Below are 24,530 nucleotides of genomic sequence, written 5' to 3' on the forward strand. Positions count from 1 at the left end.
GATAAGGAAGGCAGAATGGAAATCTAATACTGTGGTCTAATTTGTAAGAACCTCATCCTCCTAAACCCATAAACAGATGTCTTACTGTGGAGAAAAACATGAACTCCAGGATGTAAAGAGTAACACTATATCCTAACACTTAAAAATGTTCTCCTAATGGTGTGTGGCAGGTAATGTTTCAGTTTAAAAGCCATCATCTTTCCAGGAAAAGAGCTAAGAAATATGAAGAAGAGTCCAAGACACAGATCTTAGGGACATTATTTGGGTGACCTTGGACAAGTTCTTTAAAGCTCTCTGAATCCCAGTTTCCCCTCTTTTAAATGGATGCTCCATGCCTCAGAAGTTATTTCCACAGATCACAGAGACATGTTTTTATAAGCACTAAATATAATGGTGCAAATACTAACATCACTGAGCTGCTGTAGTGGTTATGGTGACTGCTGGTGTTGTTTTGGCTGCCAACTTAAGAATTCTGTAAAAGAAAAACAGGACAAAATCCCAGCTATGTTTATAAATTATTCAAGGAACCATAGCTAATCTCTGCAGGTTATCGCTCTGAGGAACATAAATCCTTTAGGTATAAAACAGATTGTATTTAAATAGAAAAATAAATAAATAAAAGTCACTGCATGCTTTTTTTAATGACTAAAACAGACCTACCGCCTACTGGAACATGTATATGAAGAATCACAAGAAGTTGTGTTAAGGGATTAGTGTCATCTCATTAATACTGCCTGATGTGTACTTTTAATTTGCAAGCCCATTATTTTTCTTTCAGCTGGATAATATTGTTGTTATTATTTTGTGATTGTAATTATTTACTTACTTTGGCCTTTCATGTCATTTGTGTTCTACAGTGAAGTTCATCTTGGCTTGGAAGAGATATGAGTGCTCCAGTTCCCCTTTCCTTCCAGACAAACTATTCCAAGATGCCTCTTGAGTTGGACCATAAAGAAGGCTGAGTGCCAAAGAATTGATGCTTTTGAATCGTGGTGCTGGAAAAGACTCTTGAAAGTCCCTTGGACTGCAAGGAGATCAAACCAGTCAATCCTAAAGAAAACCAACCCTGAATATTCACAGGAAGGACTGTTGCTGAAGCTGAAGCTCCAATACTTTGGCCACCTGATATGAAGAGCCAACTCATTGGAAAAGATCCTGATATTAGGAAAGATTGAAGGCAAGAGGAGAAGGGGGCAACAGAGGATGACATGGTTAAATAACATCACTGACTCAGTGGGCATGAATCTGAGCAAACTCCAGGAGATAGTGAAGGAGAGAGGATCCAGGTGGGCTACAGCCCATGGAATCACAAAGAGCGACCAAACAATGATACCAAAGATGCCTCTCGGTTCTTTATGCAAACTGTTCCCTATCAGGTCCCCCTGTAGTCCTCAACTGTCTTCAGACGTGTCTGAATGTAAAGTTTATCATTAGTGAACTATGGGCTGCCAAGTTGGAACTCTGCCAGACACATGACTGTTTCAATTTGAGTGATGAAACTTTCTTCAGACATGTCTATTGTTTTTCATATTTCTGATTCTTGAAAGGCCTGAAGGATGAGCCATTGCACCTCGATCACACTGTAACTCATACAGGGCTCTGAGTGACTTTGGCAAAAAGTAACACGTACCTGTCTTGCTTCTATGAAATGTTTCTTTGGAAACTACCATCCTCCACGTAAACCCTTCATTCACTAAATTCATCAGGACTCAAATAGGCTCAATTTTGAGGTGGCTTAGCTACAGCGTTTTATAAAAGGGAAAACCAGAATTGGGAGATTTGGGATTATAATAGTGTTGATTTTTAATTTCTGAGTCAATCTATATAATATTAATATTAACAATAATACAAAACTGATATCAATATCAGCTCCCAGGCAGTAAATATCTATATTCCAGGTGTTTTGCTACAGTATCACATTTAATCTTTACTACATTTTCATGAATTAGCAATAATGATCCTCACTTAATGGACAAGGAATCTGAATGACTGGAAAGGTTAAATGGCTTGTCGCAGGTAACACAACTTAAAAAGTGGTAGGAAGGCCTCTATTTCCTGCTAAATACTGTTACTTCAAATCACTCTACTGTTAGTAAAATGCTGACAAACGTGTTCCCAGATTTTGGTGAAATCATACTTATGTCATCATTAAGTCTTAATTCTGAGATATTTATTCACTGCAGTGAACTCTAACTCTGGCTATAAGTGTGAAGATCCAAAGATCAGATCCCAAGTATGAAGGGGGAAATAAAAGACAGAAGACTGGAAAACAAAAGGCTGAAAAGAAAACTGAGAAGCTCAGTTGAATGCATGAAGAGGTTAATTCAAGGAATGAGAAATTCTCTAGTTCAGATACTAAATGAGTGAATGTCCACAACTCAGCTCAACACATGGACCTGAACTTGGAGCAATCTGTTGATGAAGCTGCATCTACGTTCACAAGCACTGCCTTTGTTAGCACAGCTCAGGAAGTGGTCATCCGATGAGCCTGCAGTTGTCTCCACTTTTTAAGGTACCTCTTCGCTCTCAGGTCCAGGAAGCAATGTAACAAAGAACCTTCAGAGTCTAGAAGGCCAGCTCATCTCTCAGTGGTTGGCAGAGTCAGTTCATACCCACTAATTGTCCTTGTTAACTCTTCATTTTTGATTCAGAGGAAGCTACCTCTCTTCCAATTCACCAGGATGGATTTAGTTCCTAAGATTCTCACATCTTTTCACTTCAACAGTAGAAGGAACACTTTCCAGAATGTCTTATTTTTCTCTTTCACAGTGGAAACCCGACCAAGCAGAATAAAGTGAAAAATGCCACCACAGAACAAATATTTCTCATCTCTGGAAATGGGGCTGGGTCAGAAAGCCTCTGGGTGAAATCTTAGTTAAGAATTCTTTCAGTTAGGTAGAATGTAGAGGAGCTTTTAGACCTCTCCTGGGTGATCCCCAGGGGAAAGACTAAGTCCAGAGTTTATGTGTTTCTGGGGTACCATATATATTCTTTATATAAATTTTCCAAGTATAAGAAAAAAAAATGTTCTTCAGCCATTTAGGGAGGAAAAGACAAGGTTTCTGTACAAAACAGTCTAAGTTAATTTAGACACAGAATGTACTTCTACCACATATGAGCTTTTGTAAGTTTAAGATATTCTTCAACCCTATTTTAATTATTTGTGACTTTCGATCACTTGGCTCAGCTCCCAGCAAATTGTTGTAGCTTAGAAAGTCCTTAACGTCTCCAATAGTGTGAAAAGTAGTCAGGACCCAAAGCAGAATACTGCACATCTTTCTCCTCGATGAACTCACAGAAAAGTGGAAGTGGCAGAAATACAAATTAAGATGAAGTCTAGTGTGAAATGCAAGGATGATTATATATGCTCAGACTGTAAATGGAACCCAGAGTAGTGGTATCGAATCAAATGGAGGTTGGGAGTGGGAGGGATCAGGGAATCTTCTCTGGAACAGGTGATACCTGAGCTGCATTTTAAAATAAGTATAAAAGTTAATCTGATGAAGAGGCCAAGGGCAAAGGGAGGGTAGTCCACAGAGGAACAGATCAAAGCAACAAGCATAGTTTGACTGAGTTTCTTAATTATCCCCAGAGTTTACTAAACTTCTGTAGTAAATATTCTTCTAGTATTTCTGTGTAAATAAATCATTGCAACATGCTAAACTCAGTGCTGCACACTCAGTGAATATATGTCACTATTAGAATCATGATGGTTGGTGATGTTGTCATCTTCATCCTCATCTTCTCGTTCGGTCCAGCAGAGGTACATACTTTCTTAGAGAAAACAGATTTGAATCAATACATACAATCTGTAATCACTGCACTAAAATTAAAAGGCAAAACTGGAAAAATACCTGCACTGCTAATATGAAAGAACTTTCACAAATTAGTAAGAAAAGGTGAAAATTCTCCCAGCGACAGTTAGATTTGAATTCTACTGTTGCCTTTTCCTATTTAATCTTCCATAGATTAACTTCTTTCTTTGTTCCACAGTTTTCATCTTATTAAAAATAATCATGACTGCCTCATGAAATTCTGAGAGTAATTCAATGAAATAATATATGTGAAGTACCTGCTATGGAGAAGTGGTTTTAAAAGGGTACGAACCCAATGTGCCACTGTGAGTACACAGATGTAAGTACAAATAACCTTGAAAATGTAATTTAAACTCTGTATTTGAGAAAGCCCAACATACTCTTGAGATTCTGCCCAATAGCTAATCTTCAAGTGTTTTTCCCCTCACATCTCTTCTCATTCTCCTTCACTGATTCTCAGAGTCAATCATAAAGAACTCCTGGTTTCTCCAACTCACCAGGACCTCTCTCCCTCTGGCTTTCATACTGGTGATAGTCCTGGCTTGGAATGATCATCCTCCATTCCCCAGGATCCCAGGACTGGATGAGATTCTTCTGTCTGGGGGCACCACAAGCCTATATACCCTATCACATTTACCAGACTGTTTTGTTGTGATTGTCTGATTGTTGGCATACTACTTTGAACTAATGATTCAATGATAACAAAATAAAGGGCCTTTTTGGTCACCATTACTGTACGTAGGGGCTTCCCTGATAGCTCATTTGGTAAAGAATCTGCCTGCAATGCAGGTAACCCCAGTTGGATTCCTGGGTCTGGAAAATCCGCTGGAGAAGGGATAGGCTACCCACTCAAGTATTCTTGGGCTTCCCTTGTGGCTCAGCTGGTAAAGAATCCACCTGCAATGCAGGAGACCTGGGTTTGATCCCTGGGTTGGGAAGATCTCCTAGAGAAGGGAAAGGCTACCCACTCCAGTATTCTGGCCTGGAGAATTCCATGGGCTGCATAGTCCATGGGGTCACAAAGAGTCAGACACAACTGAGTGCCTTTCACTTTTACTGTACATAGAAAACATCATGATGTCTGGCAAATATTAGGTTCTCAACAAATATTTGTGTAATAAATAATTAAGCAAAAGAACTCCTGGTCAAGTCTTTATTTTTAGAATAATGGTAAAATTTCTGCTCAATGTGTCTATTTAGGTAAATTCGTCATAAACCTAGTCAAGCCACTTATCTCAAGATTATATAGTTATTTTAATAGCCATTCTCAGACTCTCCAGTAAATTTGCTATTTCTTGAGTTACCTGACAGTATTTCTATAATGGCAGGCTTTGATGCTTGATTTTCCTTTATTTTTCATAATAATTACTAAATGTCATGTAAGTTCTCTTAATTTTTTTTTTTTTTTTTTTGCTTTTACAAATCTTCTACATGTTATCAATGCTTACATTGAAATGTTCCTTTAAATGGTTTAACCTGTTTTAAGGCATGCCCTTCAGTTCAATTCAGTTCAGTCACTTAGTCGTGTCCGACTCTTTGCGACCCCATGAATTGCAGCATGCAAGGCCTCCCTGTCCATCACCAACTCCCGGAGTTCACTCAGACTCACGTCCATCGAGTCAGTGATGCCATCCAGCCATCTCATCCTCTGTCATCCCCTTCTCCTCCTGCCCCCAATCCCTCCCAGCATCAGAGTCTTTTCCAATGAGTCAACTCTTTACACTGTCTTAATTTTCTTGAGAGAAATCATCCAGGATAATTTTCATAGAGATACTATTAATAAAAACCAACTTTTATAGTAGTGTACTAAATACTATTAAAAATATTTAGTATTTAGTATTTAGTAGTGTACTAAATACTATAGTAGTGTACTAAATACTATTAAAAATAACATTAGATATCCGTGTATCGTTGTTGGGTATATATTTTCCCTCTATAGCTGTTGCTTTTCCTTTCACAAGAATTGTTCTCTTGCATTTGAGTGAAGCTGCTCGCTTGTCCTACGTCTCACAGGTGCTGTGCCCTGCTGCCAGTTTACCCCTTCAGGCCTGCAGTGGAGATTTTAATTCTACTGCTGCTACCGAATTGGTGGTTCCTCTGCAACCCTTCTTTAGTTTTTTTGGATCTCTTGTTTTCTCAGACTGCTGTATTTGAATCTCAACTATTTCTCTGCTTAAGCCTAGCTACTCCTAGTTTAGAGATCATTATTTCCTGCATTCTATTGAAACATTTAGTTTTCTAACATGTTCCTCCAATTCCTGTTAAAAAATATGCATACGTGTGAAGTTCTCCTGAGTGTTCAAGGTGTTTTTTCCCACTTGTTCTGCAGTGGGTTTTATGCTTGTTTTCCACTTTATTCACTTTCAAACGTGATGAGGTTTATCTGTAATGTGTTCTTGTGCAGTGTGTCTGTACACTAAGTGTTTGCCAGCCCGAGTTTGCAGGCACTGTTCGCTGGGGTGATGTTTAAATACCATTCTCAAACACTAAATGAAAATTTTGCAGCTCAAAATTCTTCTGTAGGTCTGCTTGACAGAGGTTGCAGCTTTTCCCTATACCCATTATCTGGTTCATTGTTTTCTGAACCAGTGCACTACAGTGGGGAAAAGAAAAGAATCACAAAATAATCTGCTAACAAGTCTGTTTTTCTGTCCCCACCCATGAATCATTACATGAAGTGCTTAATTGCCAAATACCATATATCACTGCCAACTGTCTTTTTCTTTTTTTTTTTTTTTGAACCATATTTTTTTTTAATGGGTGAGGGAATGGTTATAGTCCAAGAACAAAGCAATCTTGAGTGCATCACTATCTCCTAGGCTTTCTGCTGGGCATAAAGACACCATGATGAACACAATAGACATAATGTTTGTCCTCCTGGAGATCATAATTTAATTTACTTAAAAAATCAGATGGTAAAGAATCTGCCTGCAATGCAGGAAACCCAGGTTTGATCCATGGGTCTGGAAGATCCCCTGGAGAAGGAAATGGAAATGGCAACCCACTCCAGTATTCTTGCCTGGGGAATCCCATGGATGAGGAGCATGACGGGCTATAGTCCATGGGGTAGCAAAGACTCAGACATGACTGAGCATACACACATACTACCAAAACAATTTAGATATTAAACAAGTACAAATGTGGGATGCTCCACATATACTAGGGAGAGCTAATTGCAGACAAAGAACAAAATGGAAAGGATGGAAATGGGACTTTCACGGTAATTGCTTTTAACAGAACATCCCGCACTAAAGAGAGTTACTGGCCCATTTCCTACCGGTTTAAACTTTATATTTCAGAACTACAGACCATAAACTAGAGAATTTTCTACTGTTTTTTCAGAATAATAAATTTGATGTGTTTCCACTGCTTGTACAGGGACTCATTAAAAGTTATTTTTTTCTGTTGTTTTGATTTCTGATACTTCAGTAAAAGTGATTTGATCCCAGTAAATTTTAACAGATTTAAAATTTGAGGCTGTTACCCAGTTTTATCTTTTTTAAAAAAAATGTATTTTCATAGATTTTTTTGTGATAAGTTGGAAAGAAACTGCATCAAGGGCTGTTAGACAGAATCCATTGTTTTAATTGAAGTGAGAAGTCATATTTAAGATATGTTTATGAGGTAAATTTTATAGGGATTGGTGACAGATTAAACTGAGAAATGGAGGGAGATATTTAGCAAGATTCTTTAGGTTTTAGCAAATAGATATATGGATGTAAGCTTTAGGAGGATGCCTGAGCCAGAAATAAGAATGTGAGAGTTATGTTGTAGCCAGTTGTATCTGAAACTTGAAAATCAGAAAGAGAAGACCACAAAGCAGTTATTTTCCTCACATAGTCTTGAAATATTCCAGAAGATAACTCAGGCACAAATTGCAACTTAAAACGATAATGATGATAATAATAACTATGACACTACTGTTCCTGTACCTACCAAGGATCTCTTGTTTTATATGTTTTTTCTTAACCACAAACCTTGCTCAAAAATAGTCTCATTCACCTTCAGTTCTAGTATGCTTTACTCATTTCACAAGTCAGATTCCCAATATGACAAAAGGCGGGGTGGTTAATGAGTAGGTCACAGTGCAGCAGAGAGAATGGTATATAGTGAAGAGCTCTGGGACTTCCATCTGCTTTTCACCACCTTCCTCACTTTTACTTATTCAGAATCTTATCTTTCACCATCCTTATTAGTATGATGATCTATTTACCAGTCTCTCATAATCTTGCTTTACTCCTTTCTAATCCACTCTCCACTCTCCTGATAGATTTGTTTGTTTGTTTTTCCTAAAGCATAATGAAGAGCTCACAGCTTAGTTCTTACCTTAACAACCAGGGAAAATCACAACCTTCCCCAGAGGCCCCCTCAATAAAATGGGAAAAAATTGATTTCCTTGCCTTGCATCCTTCGTATTAGAAATAGCAAAGGAGATGAAATTTGGGCATGTAAACTCTAAATGCCACACGTGTGATAATATGTTATACTAGTTAGCGGAACACAAACAGTGCAAGAGAACAACTCTGACATCTTAACAGCTTATCAAAATAAGATTTATTTTTCCCTCTTGCAGTAATCCAAGGGGTTGTCTCTACAGTGATACGGGTCCAGGCTTCCTCCTGCTCAGCCTTCCCCACGGCCTCCTAATTCTTCATGTTATTGTTGTTGTTCAGTATCCAGTTCAGTTCAGTTCAGTTGCTCAGTCATGTCCGACTCTTTGCAACCCCATGAACCACAGCATGCCAGGCCTCCCTGTCCATCACCAACTCCCAGAGTCCACCCAAACCCATCAAGTCGTGTTCAATTCTGTGACCCTATGAACTGCAGTATGCCAGATCTCTCTGTCCCTCACCATCTGCCGGAGCTTGCCCAAGTCCATGTCCACTGAATCGGTGACGCCATCTAGCCATCTCATCCTCTGTCTCCCTCTTCTTCTGCTTGCCGTCTTTCCCAACATCAGGGTCTTTTCCAATGAGTTGCCTTGCTATCCAAGGGACTCTCAAGAGTCTTCTCCAGCACCACAGTTTGAAGGCATCAGGTCTTTGGTGCTCTGCCTTCTTTATGGTCTGTCTCACATCCATACATGACTACTGGAAATACCATAGCTTTGACTAGATGGACTTTGTCAGCAAAGTGATGTCTTTGTTTTTTAATACACTATCTAGGTTTGTCATAGTTGCTTCATTCATCTTCTCCCAGCAAATAAGAAGCCAGAAGGAGCCGGAAGAATCACTTATAGGAGGCTTTTAAGGACTGAGATTGGAGCTCATGACTATCACTTTAATCTCATCCAGTTGGCTGGAACTCAGATGGCTAGTCACATGGTCCTGCCTAAGTGGAGACTTGGAAATTTCACCCATCTGTTTACATCAGATGAGAAAGGAATGAACTTGGGTGAACACACAGCAATCTATAACATTTTAGGTTATTCCTATGTCTACTAGGTGAAGCGGGGAGGGCACCAGTGTAATAAATCTCTGTCTTAATGGAAATCAGTCATGAGGACAAATCAAACATACAAATGACCAGCTAGAATTTAAGATATAGTAAATGATCAATTTTAGGTTCAAAGTACCAAGGACATTTACTACATCAGAACTCCGTAAAAGCTTACCAAGTGCCACAGCCTTTTTTCTGCACTTATTTATCCATATACCATCTGTATGTTTACAGAAGAGAAACATTAAGGTTCCTTAAATCAGATTAGTCACCAAAATTCAGACGACTATATATAATGGGAGATCTTCAGTCTTCCTCCATGGAAGAAGGATGACTTTGCGGCAGATTAGCAGGAAGAATGTCTGACAGAAGAAGCATCTGAAAAACATTCTGAAGCAGAAGTATTGATACAATGTAGCTTTCACATCGCTGACAGAATGAGCATCTCAAAAAACAAATCAAAATGTGTAACTTTCCTGCTTAAAAAGCACTGATGGTAGAACTTCTCTGGTGGTCCAGTGGCTAAAACTCCACAATCCCAAGGCAGGGAGCCTGGGTTCAATCCCTGGTTAAGGAATTAGATCCCGCACATGACAACTAAGAGTTCCCATATCACATCAGAAAGATTCTGATGCTCCAACTAAGACCTGATGCAGCCAAATGAAATAAATAAAATTAAAACAAAAAACAACCCCCCCCCCAAAAAAAACAGCTTCCATCACACTTAGAATAAAACTCAAACTTCTCCTTGCGCTGATGTGCAAAGCCTGGTGTTATCTGGCTTGTGACCATCTCTATGATCTCATCTTGTACCACTTCCGCCCTTGTCACCTCCAGTCCCCTGTTGCACCAGGATTACTGTAGGGCCTTTGTAACAGCTATTCCCTTTGCTTGGAATGCTCTTGCTCTTCATGTGTCTCAGAGAGGCTTTTTCTGACCCCCCATTATACTCTATTAACTCACCTTACTCTAATTCTCTTCCCAACATTTATCTTTATCTTATCTCTTTGGGCTTCCCAGGTGGCTCCGTGGTAAAGAATCCACCTGCCAATGCAGGAAACATAAGAGACACAGTTTAGATCCCTGGGTCGAAAAGATCCCCTGAGGAAATAGAAACCCACTCCAGCGTTCTTGCCTGGAGAATCCCACGGACAGAGGAACCTGACGGGCTACAGTCCATGGGGCTGCAGAGTCGGACATGACTGAAATGACTTAGCAAAGCACTACATCTCTCTCTCCCTCCTTCCCTGCCCCCTCCCATTTCCCCTTCTCCTTCCTTCCTTCTTTCCTTCTTCCTTCTACCCACCACCTTCAGAAAGTAAACCCCTTGAAAACATAAACTTTTCCTACCTTGCTCACTGCCATAACCACAGAGTATGAGCTCAGAAATTACTTGCTGAATAAATGAGTCCTGTATTGACAGGTTAAGAAGTAGGGGGAGTAAAGATATTAGAGACTAAGCGCATAATAGCTTCAAGAGCAAGGCAAGTGATATGTCAGCATAAGGGGTTATGTACTTTCATACCTACCATTTTTCTCTGAAATCTGAATATGTCATATTTTCCCATTTTACAAGACCCAGGGTGCCTCTTGGTAGAATATTGTGTGCGGTTCTGGTACTTGTTCTTTCAGAAAGACTTAATGATGCTTGGGATGCTCCCCCAGAGGGCAAGGGCCAGCAGAGGATGCTGTACAGTTTCAGACTAGAAATATCAGGATTGTTTTGTCCTGAAATATTAGGTTGAGAAGAAGCGGGCACAGAATGTGGAGGGATTTGGACAGAATAAACAGAGTTTTATTCAGCAAAGCCCCAAATCCTTCTTTCAGGCTCCTCTTGAAGCTTGAGAGAAAGCACGTATGTGTACTCAGTCACTCAGTTGTGTCTGACTTCTCGCAGCCCCATGGACTGTAGCCCACCAAGTTCCTCTGTCCATGGGATTTTCCAGGAAATGGGTTGCAATTTCCTTCTCCAGGGGATCTTCCTGACCCAGGGATGGAGCTCACGTCTCTTGCATCTCCTGCGTTGGTGACTGGATTTTTTTTTCACCACTAGCGCCACCTAAGACAAATAAAAAATTATTACCTTCCACTTCCACTGATGTGACACTTTATGTTTACAAAATGCTTTTTTATTTCCTTTTCTCAAATAATCCACATGCCATCTGTATGATGAATTTAATTATTCCTATTCTATACATTGAAGGTATCAAGGCTCTCTGAGAAGTAGTTTGCCTGAATTTCTTCAGGGAACAAGCATTTGTGAGTCATCCTTTTAGTGTCATCTGTAAAGTTTTTTAAAAAATGAAAGAAAAAAGATCATAAATAAATGTGTATAAAATGGAATTGAATAAAAACCCAGATGAATCAGAAACAGGCATCCTAAGAATGTCTTGCCACTGGGTGTCCATTTCTTTATCATTAAAGGTGAAGAGACATAATTTACTTTTATTGCCCCAAAGTCCAAAAGGCCCTCAGCCCTGAAAGATAATGAGCGGAATGAACTCAGAAATTTAGAAATTTAAATTGCAACCAAAAAGATGTTAGCGTTTCTAAACTAAGCCTGGAGGAAATTAGCCTCAGAAGGAAAGGAAATGGAGAGCTCCCTGTTCCCATTTCTTGACAAGATGATGAAATAACATAAGATCCTTTTTCTCAAATCAACTCTTTAACATCTAAGCAAAGAAAAGGAAGCCACAAACTCAAAAACAGTTGGTCAGTTTTGGTTCTGCTCAAGATAGAGTAAGTGCATGGCCCTGTCTCTTCCACTCAATTAAAATGAAACTCCCAGGACAGAATGTATAGTGTAGCTATCTAAGGAATATTTTTTTTAAGTGGTAACAAGCAGATTGGGGAAGGAAACCAGAAACTGAAATAACACCAAACTGATGATGATTTTCTTCTTTTTTCTCCTCCAATGTTTCTTAACCCAGACTCAAAGACTTCCTAAAGCTCAAAAATGTCCACCAGCTGTGGACAAGGAGAGTTCTGAATTAGTTTTCTCCTGCCTTCAATCTTTCCCAGCATCAGGGTCTTTTTCAGTGAGTCAGTTCTTCACATCAGGTGGCCAAAGTATTGGAGCTTCAGCTTTAGCAACAGTCTTCCCAGTGAATATCCACAGTTGATTTCCTTTAGGACTGACTGGTTTGATCTCCTTGCCATCCAAGGGTCTCTCAAGAGTCTTCTCCAGCACCACAATTTGAAAGCATCAACTCTTCAATGCTCAGCCTTCTTTATGGTACACTGGATGCCTTAAAAAAAAAAAAGGATATTTATTATCACAGTTCTGGAAGCTAGAAGTTCAAAGCCAAGGTGTCAGCAGTTGATTCCTTCTGAGGTTATGTGAGAAGGATCTCTTTCAAGTCTCTCTCTTCAGTTTGTAGATGGCTGTCTTCACCTTGTGTTTTTTAACATCACCTTCCTTTATTTTGTACCAGTGTCCTAACTGCCTTTTAATAAAGACATTAGTCCTACTGGATTAAGGGATCACCCTACTTCAGTATGGGCTTTCCAGGTGGCTCAGTGGGTAAAGAATCTGCCTGCAATGCAGGAGACATGGGTTTGATCCCAGGGTCAGGAAGATCCCCTGGAGGACAGCATGGCAACCCACTCTAGTATTCTTGCCTGGAGAATCCCATGGACAGAGAAGCCTGGTGGGCTACAATCCATAGGGTCACAAATAGTCGGACACGAGTGAAGCAACTGATCATGCGTGCACTACTAATTACCTCTGCAATGACCCTATTTCCAAATAAGGTCACATTCTGCGGTGCTAGGAGTTAGAACTTCAACATGAATTGAGGGGGAGCCCAATTTAACCCATAACAAGATTTAAAAACAAACAAACAAAAAACCCTTTCTTTCTGGTCCAAGGAATAGTAAAGAGGGTTCATGTGGATCAGAGAGAATGGTAGAAATCCCATTTGGGGTGAGGTTTTATTTTTCCTTCTCTCCCATCCCAGTCTCCAGGTGATCCTGTACCAGGTTGAGCAGGCACCTACAACTTCAAGGGGAAAAAAAGTCATACTGACCAGAAATCCATGGCACTGAGAGTGGAGGGTGTTACACCTTATTTTCTAGACACTCACTAGATGCAGAGCCAGTCTCAGGAAGTAAATAGCTGAGCAAGGATCTGACAGCACCGGTTTCCTAGACAGAAAACCAAGGTGGGCGTGGGGTGGTTAGTGTGGGAGATGGATAGATGCTGAGCCAGAATTTATCAGGAAAATCACAAGAAAGAAAGTGGCTCCATAAAGTTGTGTATGAATGCTAATGGCATACATAACTGCTTAATTTTTAATATTTGTAGGTTGATGAAAGAAGCACAGAACTATAAAACTTATGTGAAAAACAGTGTAATGGAAAGATGACCTGCCTCTGGTACTAACTAATTTCTAAATCTTGGGGAGTCAGTTAACCTCTGGAGCCTCAGCACCTTTGCTTAAACCTAGGAGAGCTCCAATACCCAAGCAGAGTATATCATGAAGATTAACAAGGCAGTGTATGTGAAAACACTTTGGAGAGCGTTATACAAATGATATTTCATTTGATTTAATGTATTGCAAGTCAGACAGGACTGTGTGAAACACATTTGATCAACAGCTTGACAATTTAGGAGAGAAATTAATGCCAGCTGGAAGCACTGGGAAAGGTTTTGTGGATAAAAAACACTAAAACAAGCTGGGAAGGAATTGCTTAATAGAAAGAAAGCCATGTCCAGAGGTACAGAGAGGTGTGTCCTTGCATAGTAAGGATCCCTTCTCGAACTTACTTCTGACCCCTTATCCTTGGAACCTGGCAGAAATATGACCAAAGAGACTATCCCCAAAGTTACCACAACCACTTAGAACACTTTGTAATTCCAGCAGAAAGAGAACACCACGCAGACGAAAGCAGGAGCCAAAGGAGAGAAATTTTAAGACAAGCAGACTTTTTACAAAACATCTATTTATCTTTTATTTTTGTTAATTTGTCGTCAAGGGAGGGATTTATCTTTTCCAAACAGAGCCAAATTAATTTCTAGTCCAACTATTGGGGAAACCAACCATTATGTCTTCTATGCTCCAGCACAGATTTCATGCCAGTGTTTTCCAAACTGCAGTGTAAGTAAGAATACCTCGAGGAACTTATTTTTTAAAAAGAAGAAGAATAAAAAGGACGCTCAGGCTGGATACATAGTGCTGCTAATGCAGAGTCTGCATGGAGCTGGCCCACATTTCTTCATGTTCACATATAACCAGGTGTAGGCAGTTTATCCTCTCCACTGTGGGCAAGACTGAAGATCTGTTCATGCTAAAGCTGAAAACATAGTTACTGGCACTCTTAAGTACTTCTGGCATGCTTCGATTCATGGGGTCGCAAAGAGTCAGACACGACTGAGCGACTGAACTGAACTGAACTGAACTGAACGATGCTTACATTCATTCTCTCCATAAACATCAGCTTAGGGATGTGGACAAAGTGGGACATTTGAAAGCCACATTGGACATTTCCAGATTGTTTTTGCTTTATTCTCTGCTTTCCTTTCTTCTTAGAAGCAAGAGGATGCAGGGGTGGGGATCGGGAGGTAGATCTCTACAGTCAATTTTTACTTTTGTTGTTGTTCAGTCACTAAGCCATGGGCAACTCTTTGCGACCCCATGGACTGCAGCACTTCCTGCAGGCAGCCAGGCTTCACTGTCCTTCACTATCTCTCAGAGTTTGCTCAAACTCATGTCCATTGAATTGGTGATGCCATCCAAACATCTCATCCTCTGTTGCCCCCTTCTCCTCCTGCCCTCAATCTTTCCCAGTGTCAGGGTCTTTTCCAATAAATCAGCTCTTCACATCAGATGGCCAAAATACTGGTGCTTCAGCAACTTACTTTATTTTGTAAGACCTGGTCACTGTATCCCCTAGTCCAGGGAACAACTTAACTGTGGTCTTTACAAGATGATTTGAGGATGGTTTTATTTTAAACCCAAGCCAAATGTAGTATGCAACTTTTTTTAATCCCATAAAAATAGAGGAGGAAACAATCAAGAGCTAGACAAATAAAATGAAAATTACCTCCTTTTATATTTTGGTGATGAAAAATGTTTCAGAGTGCTTGGAGCACTCACAGAAATGATAATTACCTTCTGCTTTCCTGGGGTAAGCATAGGGACATGGATTGTAATAGTCTCATCAGAGTTGTATAAACTGCAACATGAGCAATAAAAGTTCCCTGAACATCTGGATTCTGTCTACTCTTTAAAAGGCTTGTGAGCATCAGATAAAGCAGAGATGAGGACATTTTGATTTCAGGCCTTAGGGTGGTGACCATGGTCCCATTATGAAATTCTAATTTTGGAACATAATTTTTGGAATTTTTGGAAGTCACCTGTAAAAATTGTTTTCAAAGCAACTGATGCCCAGAAACATGTCCAACAGAATCACTTCCCTCTAGGAAAAGTTAATTTTTTAATCACACCAACTTCTTTACTCCAGTGCAGAGATTCAGAGAATGAATAAGGAAAATGCCAACACTAAGGAACACTTACCCTTGGCCAAGGAGTCTGTTGGTAACTTTCCAAATGTTACATCATTTAATCCACCCTACAAACCTGTGCGATGCAATTGTTATCCCTCTTTCACAAATGAGGGAACTGAGACTCAGTAAGTTTACATCACTTGCTTAATATCAAACAGATAGTAAGGGGACATGAACTTGAGCAAACTCCAGAAGATAGGGGAGGACAGGGAAGCCTGGCCTGCTGCTGCCCATGGGGTCGCAAAGTTGGACGCAGCGACTGAACAGAAACAAGTCAGGGGTAAGGTGGTCCTGATTATAAATTGCAAAATTCAACTCAGTGGTCACCCTGCTGCAAAGTCTTTTATCGCCTGCCATCCTCAGTCTGAGTCTACAGGCCTTCTGTTTTCCCCACTGTAGCTCGAACCTATCTAATAGGGATCACCATCTGGAAAATGTCGTAATTTGGGATTCATTTAACTGTTCCCACCAGTAGGTTGTAAGCAGGAGAGCAGAAACCACATCTGATAATGTAACTTTTGGCATCAGTACACATTCTGGCTCCACCATTTACTATCTATGTTTATCAGGAACAAGTTATTGTCTGGGGGGAGGTTTTTAATGTTGTGTGTGTGTGTGTGTGTGTGTGTGTGTGTGTGTGTGCATGTGTGTGTGTGTGTGGTAAAAGTCACATGGTACCCAGTACGTTCACACCGTGGTGCAGTTCTCACCATCATTCACCTCCCGATGTTTTCACCTTCCTCAACTGAAACTCTGCCCTCATTCAACACTAAGTCCCCATTTCCCCTCCCCACTCCACCCCCATCCCACTCTCCAGCCCCTGGCAAATCTACCAGTGTACTTTCTGACTCTATGAATTTGACTCTTAGAAAAAAACAAATATCATGCATTAATGCATATTTGTGGAATCTAGAAAAATAAGGTGCTGGAACTCAGGTGTCCTGATACCAGCTCAATGTTCTTTTTGAATCACCAAGTGAAAAATAAAAGAGAAAGAAAAAAAGGGTCTTATTTTCACCATTTGTGCAGTCTGATAATGAAATTTCATAAAATCTTGGATGATAGATATGAATAGTTATCCTGGCAACAGGCCAGAAAACTGACCAAGCAGGAATCTTCTTTTTTTTTTTTTTGTTTGTTTGTTTGGTGGTGTCATTGGACATGTGGGATAATATTTCCCTGACCAAGGACTGGACATATGCCCCCTGCACTGGAAGGATGGAGACTTAACCACTGGACCACCAGGGAAGTCCCAGGAGTCTTCTTAATAGAGAAGGACCCCTGAGACTAGGACCACTGAAGACACTGGACCACATTTTAATAGATGGAACATAGCATTTGTTCATTCATTCATTCACTCATTGAATAAATATTTATTGTCCTACGTGACAGGCACTTTTTGTAGGTACTGCTAATGTAACAGAGAACAAGACAGACAAAAATCCCTGTTCTCATGGAATCTACATCTGTTTAGGGCAAGATAGATAGTATATCAAAATCAAATATAATATGCTATAATAAATTCCAATGTAATAATTGGCAGGGATTTATAAATAGGGAGTTCTGGGGATGTGGGTGGCTATTTTAAATATATCAACTGGAGAAGGACTCACTGATCAGCTGATGGAGCTGATGGAGAAAACCCTAGCAGATTCCAGGGAGAGGAGGTTCCAGGAAGAGGTAAGAGCAGGTGCAAGGCGAGGGTCCAATGTGTTTAAGGAACAAGAATAAAGCTGTGCATCTTAAACAGTGGGGTAAGATAGAGTTATCATGGCTTCGAATTACATGTAGCCTTATCATCAGTTATGTGCATTCATGAGCAAGCATGGCAGGGCTACCTAGCAGTGAACCAGACCCTAGAACTATAAGAGGGTACCTCCCACACAGCTCTGTCCCCATACTGTCTCTGTGAAGCAAGAAAGAGAAGGAAGCATCACTTCCTTTCAGCAAAGTTAAGGTAGAAAGAGGGCAGGTGATCTGGGCAGGTATGATCAGTGAATTCTGGGACCTCAGGAATCCTCCCATAGCTGAGTCTGGTGTTAGGATTCCTGTGATCCCTGGGAATGGGATGGGTAGGGGTCAAGATATAAAGATCTTGGGTTTTATACCAAGCAAGGGAGCAGCATAAACAGAGGTATCACTGTATGGACAATAGAAACAATCCTGAAGGGGACTTTAGCGACCTGGATCATCTCAGGCTCTGCCACTTTCTACTTACATGACCTTGGAAAGGTCACTTCCCTCTCTGGACCTCAGCTATCTCCTCTTAAAAATAAGTAATTACATACAACACAATATTACTCAGCCATTAAAAAGAGTGAAGTAAGGTCCTTTGCAGCAACATGGACGGACCTGGAGGTTATTACACTAATGGAAGTAACTCAGATGGTGAAAGAGGAATATCATATGATGTCATTTATCTAAACCTGAAAAAAAGGGTACAAATTAACTTATTTTCAAAACAGAAAAAGACTCACAGACTCAGAGAATGAATTTATGGTTACTAGGGGGATGGGTTGGGGTAGAGGGATAGATTGGGAGCTTGGGGTGGACATGTACACACTACTATATTTAAAGCAGATAATCAACAAGGACCTACTGTATAACACAGGGAACTCTGCTCTGTAATAACCTAAATGAAAAAAAATTAGAAAAGAATAGATACATGTAAATATACAACTGAACCACTTAGCTGTACACCTAAAAGTTATACAACATTGTTAATCAACTATGTTCCAATATAAAAAAGCTTTACTAATACAATTATGTAAAGTTTAAAAATAAAATAAAATTAAAAATAAAAAAAAATTAAAAAAAAATTAGTTACACGAGAATATCTCGAAGTTCCCCTCAAGTTCTGAACTTGCAAAATTCTATACTTCTGCCATTCTGATCAGACAGAGTAAAAAGACCAAGGGGAAATTAAAAACTAAGGGAAGCTTCCCCAAATGTTTTGCAGTTTCTCAGAAGTAGATAAGTAGAATTTGAGCTTTGAGAACAAATTAAAAGCTGCTTCTCATCCTACACCACCCCCACCAAGTGTCTTCAACCAGTGCCTAAGGGATCTCAGAAAATTAAAAACAATGTGTGTTCCTATTGAATTTTATTTTTAATTTCTGAATGCAAATATTTAAAAGGAGAGGCTTAAGGCAAATACTAGTGAAATTGAAAAATGCAGCAAAAACCTGTAAATCAAAACGCTTTGTCCTAGCAGAATGTAGCATAACAAGTAATGCTGATATGCTCTACCGGCTGGTCTGAGATTGGAGGAGAGTTGGGAGGCTGACAGATGACTACGTGTCTATGTGTGGGGGTGCTCACACATTCGTGTGTATATGTGAAATTTTGCCTTGTCTCTACCCCAAGTATTTGTGCTCATTCCCTTAGCATCCAGCTCAGCTCCTAAAAAGACTATTTCTCCTAGCACACACATTAATTATTGCCCATTCAGTTCAGTTCTGTTTAGTTGTTGATCAGTCATGTCCGACTCTTTGCGACCCCATGAACCACAGCACGCCAGGCCTCCCTGTCCATTACCAACTCCCGGAGTTTTCTCAAACTCATGTCCATTGAGTCAGTGAAGCCATCCAACCATTATTAAATGGATGTGATCATTTTCATGTCAGTCAGATTCTATCCGCATGTATTTCTCTCTTACAGTGGGCTTATATATCTCACAGATGAGGCGAAGTGCAGTCCATGTGCCTGCCTAGGAACATAAACCTGCGCACACCAACATATTTCTGTTCTTCTCATACTTTCCCATAAGACAGTCAAGTTTATCTGCACAGAAGTCACTGAACTACAAAGGCCTATGCTGCTGCTGCTGCTGAGTCACTTCAGTCGTGTCTGACTCTGTGCGACCCCGTAGACAGCAGCCCACCAGGCTCCCCCATACCTGGGATTCTCCAGGCAAGAATACTGGAGTGGGTTGCCATTTCCTTCTCCAATGCATGAAAGTGAAAAGTGAAAGTGAAGTCACTCAGTCGTGTCTGACTCTTCTCGACCCCATGGACTGCAGCCTACCAGGCTCCTCCGTCCATGGGATTTTCCAGGCAAGAGTACTGGAGTGGGGTGCCATTGCCTTCTCTGCATATATACACTGCTGCTACTGCTGCTGCTGCTAAGTCACTTCAGTCGTGTCTGACTCTGTGCGACCCCATAGACAGCAGCCCACCAGGCTCCCCCGTCCCTGGGGTTTTCCAGGCAAGAACACTGGAGTGGGTTGCCATTTCCTTCTCCAATGCATGAAAGTGAAAAGTGAAAGTGAAGTCGCTCAGTCGTGTCCCACTGTTAGTGACCCCATGGACTGCAGCCTACCAGGCCCCTCTGTCCATGGGATTTTCCAGGCAAGAGTACTGGAGTGGGGTGCCACTGTCTTCTCCGACAAGGCCTATGGGTGACCATCAAGTTAAAACCGCTGCTTACTAGGACTTCTCTGGTAGTCCAGTGACTAAGATTCTATGTTCCCAATGCAGGGCGGTGGCAGGGGTTGGGGGGGATGCTGGTCCTGGGTTTGATCCTTGGTCAGGGAACTAGATCCCACATGCTGCAAGTAAAGATCCCATATGCTGCAAGTAAGACTCAGTGCAGCCAAATAAACAAACAAATAAATAAAAAATGGTTACAGAAAAGTGTATTCCCATTAAAAAATCCTGCTTGCTGAAAGAACTGCAGTGCGGTGAGCTAGTGTTTCTAGAGAACATACCAAGTGTTAGATACTTGATTCTATGTTGCTGTATTTAAACCTTAAAAAGGAATTTTATCATCTTCCTAGACTGAAGAAAGGCGTTCCACTGTCAGTAAGCAGATGTAAAAACTCTTCATCTGCAAATACTAAATGAAATAAAGTAGTACAAGAGCCTGGCATACAGTAGGAGCTCAGTGAAGAGTAGTTATCCAAAGCAGCTGTTCTCTTATATAACCATTCAACCCAAATCTTGGTGAGGGATTATCATCATGTTTTTTACTGAAATTTTAACCAGGAACCATTTTATACATTCCAAACAGTCCTTAAAAGCTTGTGTAGTTACCAGAGGCAAACTATTACATATAGGATGGATAAACAACAAAGTCCTACTGAATCGCACCAGGAACTATATTCAGTATTCTGTGACAAACCATAAAAAAAAGAAGGTATGTATACATGCATCTTGAGAGTCCTATGTACAGCAAGGAGATCGAACCAGTCAATTCTAAAGGTAATCAACCCTGAATATTCACTGGAAGGACTGGTGCTGAAGTTGAAGCTGCAATACTTTGGCTACCTGATGCAAAGAGCTGACTTATTAGAAAAGACCCTGATGCTGGGAAAGATTGAAGGCAGGAGAAGGAGGCAACAGAGGATGAGATGGTTGGATGGCATCACCGATTCAATGGACAATAACTTGGGCAAGCTTCGGGAGATTGTGAGGGACAGGGAAGCCTGGCATGCTGCAGTCCATGGGGTGGCAAAGTGTTGGACAGGACTTAGCAACTCAACAACAACAGAGGGAGGCTGCACATAGAAGGGAACTGGCATTTGGCAAGAGGAAGAGCATGGCTTCCACTTAAGCAGGGAAGCAACAGAAAAATAACTCAGACATATGCAGACGTGGAGGTAGGTGGGAGTGTGTGTCTGCTCCTTACAGTCTCTATTTGCTCAAAGAAATATCAGGTGACACCCTCTGGAAAGGAGGCAAGTGTGGAGGGGAGAGCTGAGGAAAGCAGGTAAAGCAGAAGCTAGTCCTCGACAAAGGGAATATGCATTTACTAAAGAACCTCAGTAAGAATGCTGGCAAGCGTCATGTGGTACATCATTTGTCACTGGTCATAAATTTCTAGTCACACAAAAATGTAGGCCACATGATTTACACCAGCCAAGTTGTCATGAGCACAGACACAGAGAAGATGGATAGCTAGAATCATCCAGTAATATTTTCGAGACAGATATAATGAGGAATGAGGCAGTGGGAGGCAGGGGTGGTAAGAAATGTGAGGGTATTCTAAGGTGGGGTGGGGGGGAAGACTAAAATAACAGACCATAGAAGTCTAAGGCAGAAAAGGAGGGCAACTCACAGAGAAGGATCATTGTTGGAGGTTAAAGATGAGGCTTGGCACGTGTTGGGGGGGGGGCTGTTTGATGGAGAGCTTATTTATTTATCTACATATTGATTTTGTTGCATGACATCTTAGTTGCAGCATGCAAACTCTTAATTGCTGCAAGTGGGATCTATCTAGTTCCCTGACCGGGGATCGAACCTGGGTCCCCTGCATTGGGAGCTCAGAGCCACCAGATCACCTGAGTAGTCTCTGATGGAGAGATTTTAGAGAATGAAGCGCTGGTGCTTGGGGATTGGAATATTGCTGCTACTGCTAAGTCACTTCAGTCGTGTCCGACTCCGTGTGACCCCATAGACAGCAGCCCACCAGGCTCCCCCGTCCCTGGGATTCTCCAGGCAAGAACACTGGAGTGGGTTGCCATTTCCTTCTCCAATGCATGAAAGTGAAAAGTGAAAGTGAAGTCGCTCAGTCATGTCCAACCCTCAGGGACCCCATGGACTGCAGCCTTCCAGGCTCCTCCGTCCATGGGATTCTCCAGGCAAGAGCACTGGAGTGGGGTGCCATCGCCTTCTCCAACTGGAACGCTGGAAAGGGTAATTTTGAAAGCACATGTGCCATTGTGCCATAGTCCTCAGTTGCTTCTTTGTGTCTGACTCTTTGTGACTCCAAGAACTTTGGCCTGCCAGGCTCCTCTGTCCATGGGATTTTCCAACAAGAATGTTGGAGTGGGTTGCCAATTCCTTCTCCAGGGGATCTTCCTGACCCAGGGATCAAACCTGCATCTCCTGTGTCTCCTGCACTGCAGATGGATTCTTTACCACTGAGCCAATGGGGAAGCCCAATTTTGAAAGCATAAGATCCAATAATGACAAAATCAGGCACGGAACCCTTAAAAGTCAGTCACCAGGATAAAAACATCAAAATGTCCCTCGAGAGAAGAAGCACTTAGAGCTAAACGCCTGAGGCAGATGGAAATTGAAAAGTTGGTGAGAATGAAGGTAGAGAGATAACAACATAAGCAACTAGGTTTCGGCAAAAGTCAGGAAGTGGAAAGTGGCTATTCTGTGGCTGGGTCAAGAGGAGAGTAAAGACAAAGAATGTGCTGAGCACAGGGACTTCCCTGGAGGCCCAGTGGTTAAGACTTCACCTTCCAAGGCAGAGGCTGCAGGTTCAATTCCTGGTTGGGGAGCTGAGATCCCACATGCCTCATGCCCAAAACACCAAAACATAAAACAGAAGCAATATTGAACCAAATTCAATAGAGACATTAAAAATGATCCACATCAAAAGAAAAAAAAAAAGATCTTAAAAAAAATAAAAATGAGAAGAATGTGCTAAGCATGGATTGGATGCCTCAAAGGGCACAATGGAAAGGTTTAGGGGGTGGAGTTGGGAAGGACTGGACGAAAATGAAAAATACCAGTTGACAAGGGGAATACTAAATGAGAAGAAAAGCTTGGACTTCTGCAAGGACTGCGGTTGACTGGAAAATGAGGCAGGCTGGAATCAGTTCTGAGGGTCTCAGGGAAGATAATTCCTGACCTTTCCCCTTAAGATCTAGAACCTTCACTAGAGGAGAAAGGCCACATCCTACCTGACACTTTCAGGTGATGCTTGGGGATTGTTCAGTTGGTCGGTCATGATCATCAAATTCACCTCCTAAAACTTTTAAACCTTTCCATTTCTTTTGGGAGAACCCCAGATTATATCAGCAATTGTCTGATTAACTAGTCTTGCTGGCCTCCACTTTCAACCTGGCCTCCTTTTAATCTCAGATCTTTCTAATCACGACATCACCTGTTTTCAAAGCTTTCAAAATCTCTCCATGGCCCTCAGTGCAACTGAGTAGGCCCCTATGGGGCCTTCCTGCATAGCCTCTGATTTAGCTCTGCCCTGGTGGCTCAGTTGGTAAAGAATCTCCCTGCAATGCAGGAGACCCGGGTTTGATCCCTGGGTCAGGAAGATCCCCTGGATGAAGGGAATGGCAACCCACTCCAGTATTCTTGCCTGGGAAATCCCATGGACAGAGGAACCTGGCAGGCTACAGTCCATGGGATTGCAAAGAATCAGAAATGACTGAGTGACTAAACCATCACTCAGATAATAGTATTTGAGGCACATATCCTGAGTTGTTTTGCAGATGTGAAAACTCCCCACCAATAGCAGATGTTAACTATTGATAGTTGATGACCATGAGAACACAGCCCCAGGCCTCTTGGAGCCTAAGGACTGATAAGGCTAACCCCTGTGATGCCACCCAACTACTTCACCATCAGCCAATCAGAGAATCATGCAGAAGCTGATCATGTATCCTGTGACTTCCCTCCCTCACTTGGCTTTTAAAAGTGCCTTACCGAAACTCTTCATGTAGTTTGGGACTTTTAGGGCATGAGCCCCGTCTCCTTGCATGGCCCTGCGATAAAACTTCTTGGCTCCAAACTCCGACGTTTCAGTTTCTGTGCATTGGGCACGTGAACATGCCGCTAACATCACAATGGAGAACAAAACTTCTCAACGTGGTGGACAAAGTCTGACCTCCACCTCCGTCACTGACTCCCGCTCTCTCCACTGCTTCCTTACTACTGCGCACTCCAACTACAGTCAGTTTCCTTGAGCTTCATGTACTTTCTTGGATTTGTGCTTTTGCACGTGTCATTTTTCTTGGGATGTTTTCCACCTGTCTTTTTTCACTCACTTTTAACTCACCCTTCAAGGTCAACTTTGAT

The sequence above is a fragment of the Bos indicus x Bos taurus genome, chromosome 14, assembly GCF_003369695.1.
Source record: "Bos indicus x Bos taurus breed Angus x Brahman F1 hybrid chromosome 14, Bos_hybrid_MaternalHap_v2.0, whole genome shotgun sequence".
Lineage (NCBI taxonomy): Eukaryota > Metazoa > Chordata > Mammalia > Artiodactyla > Bovidae > Bos > Bos indicus x Bos taurus.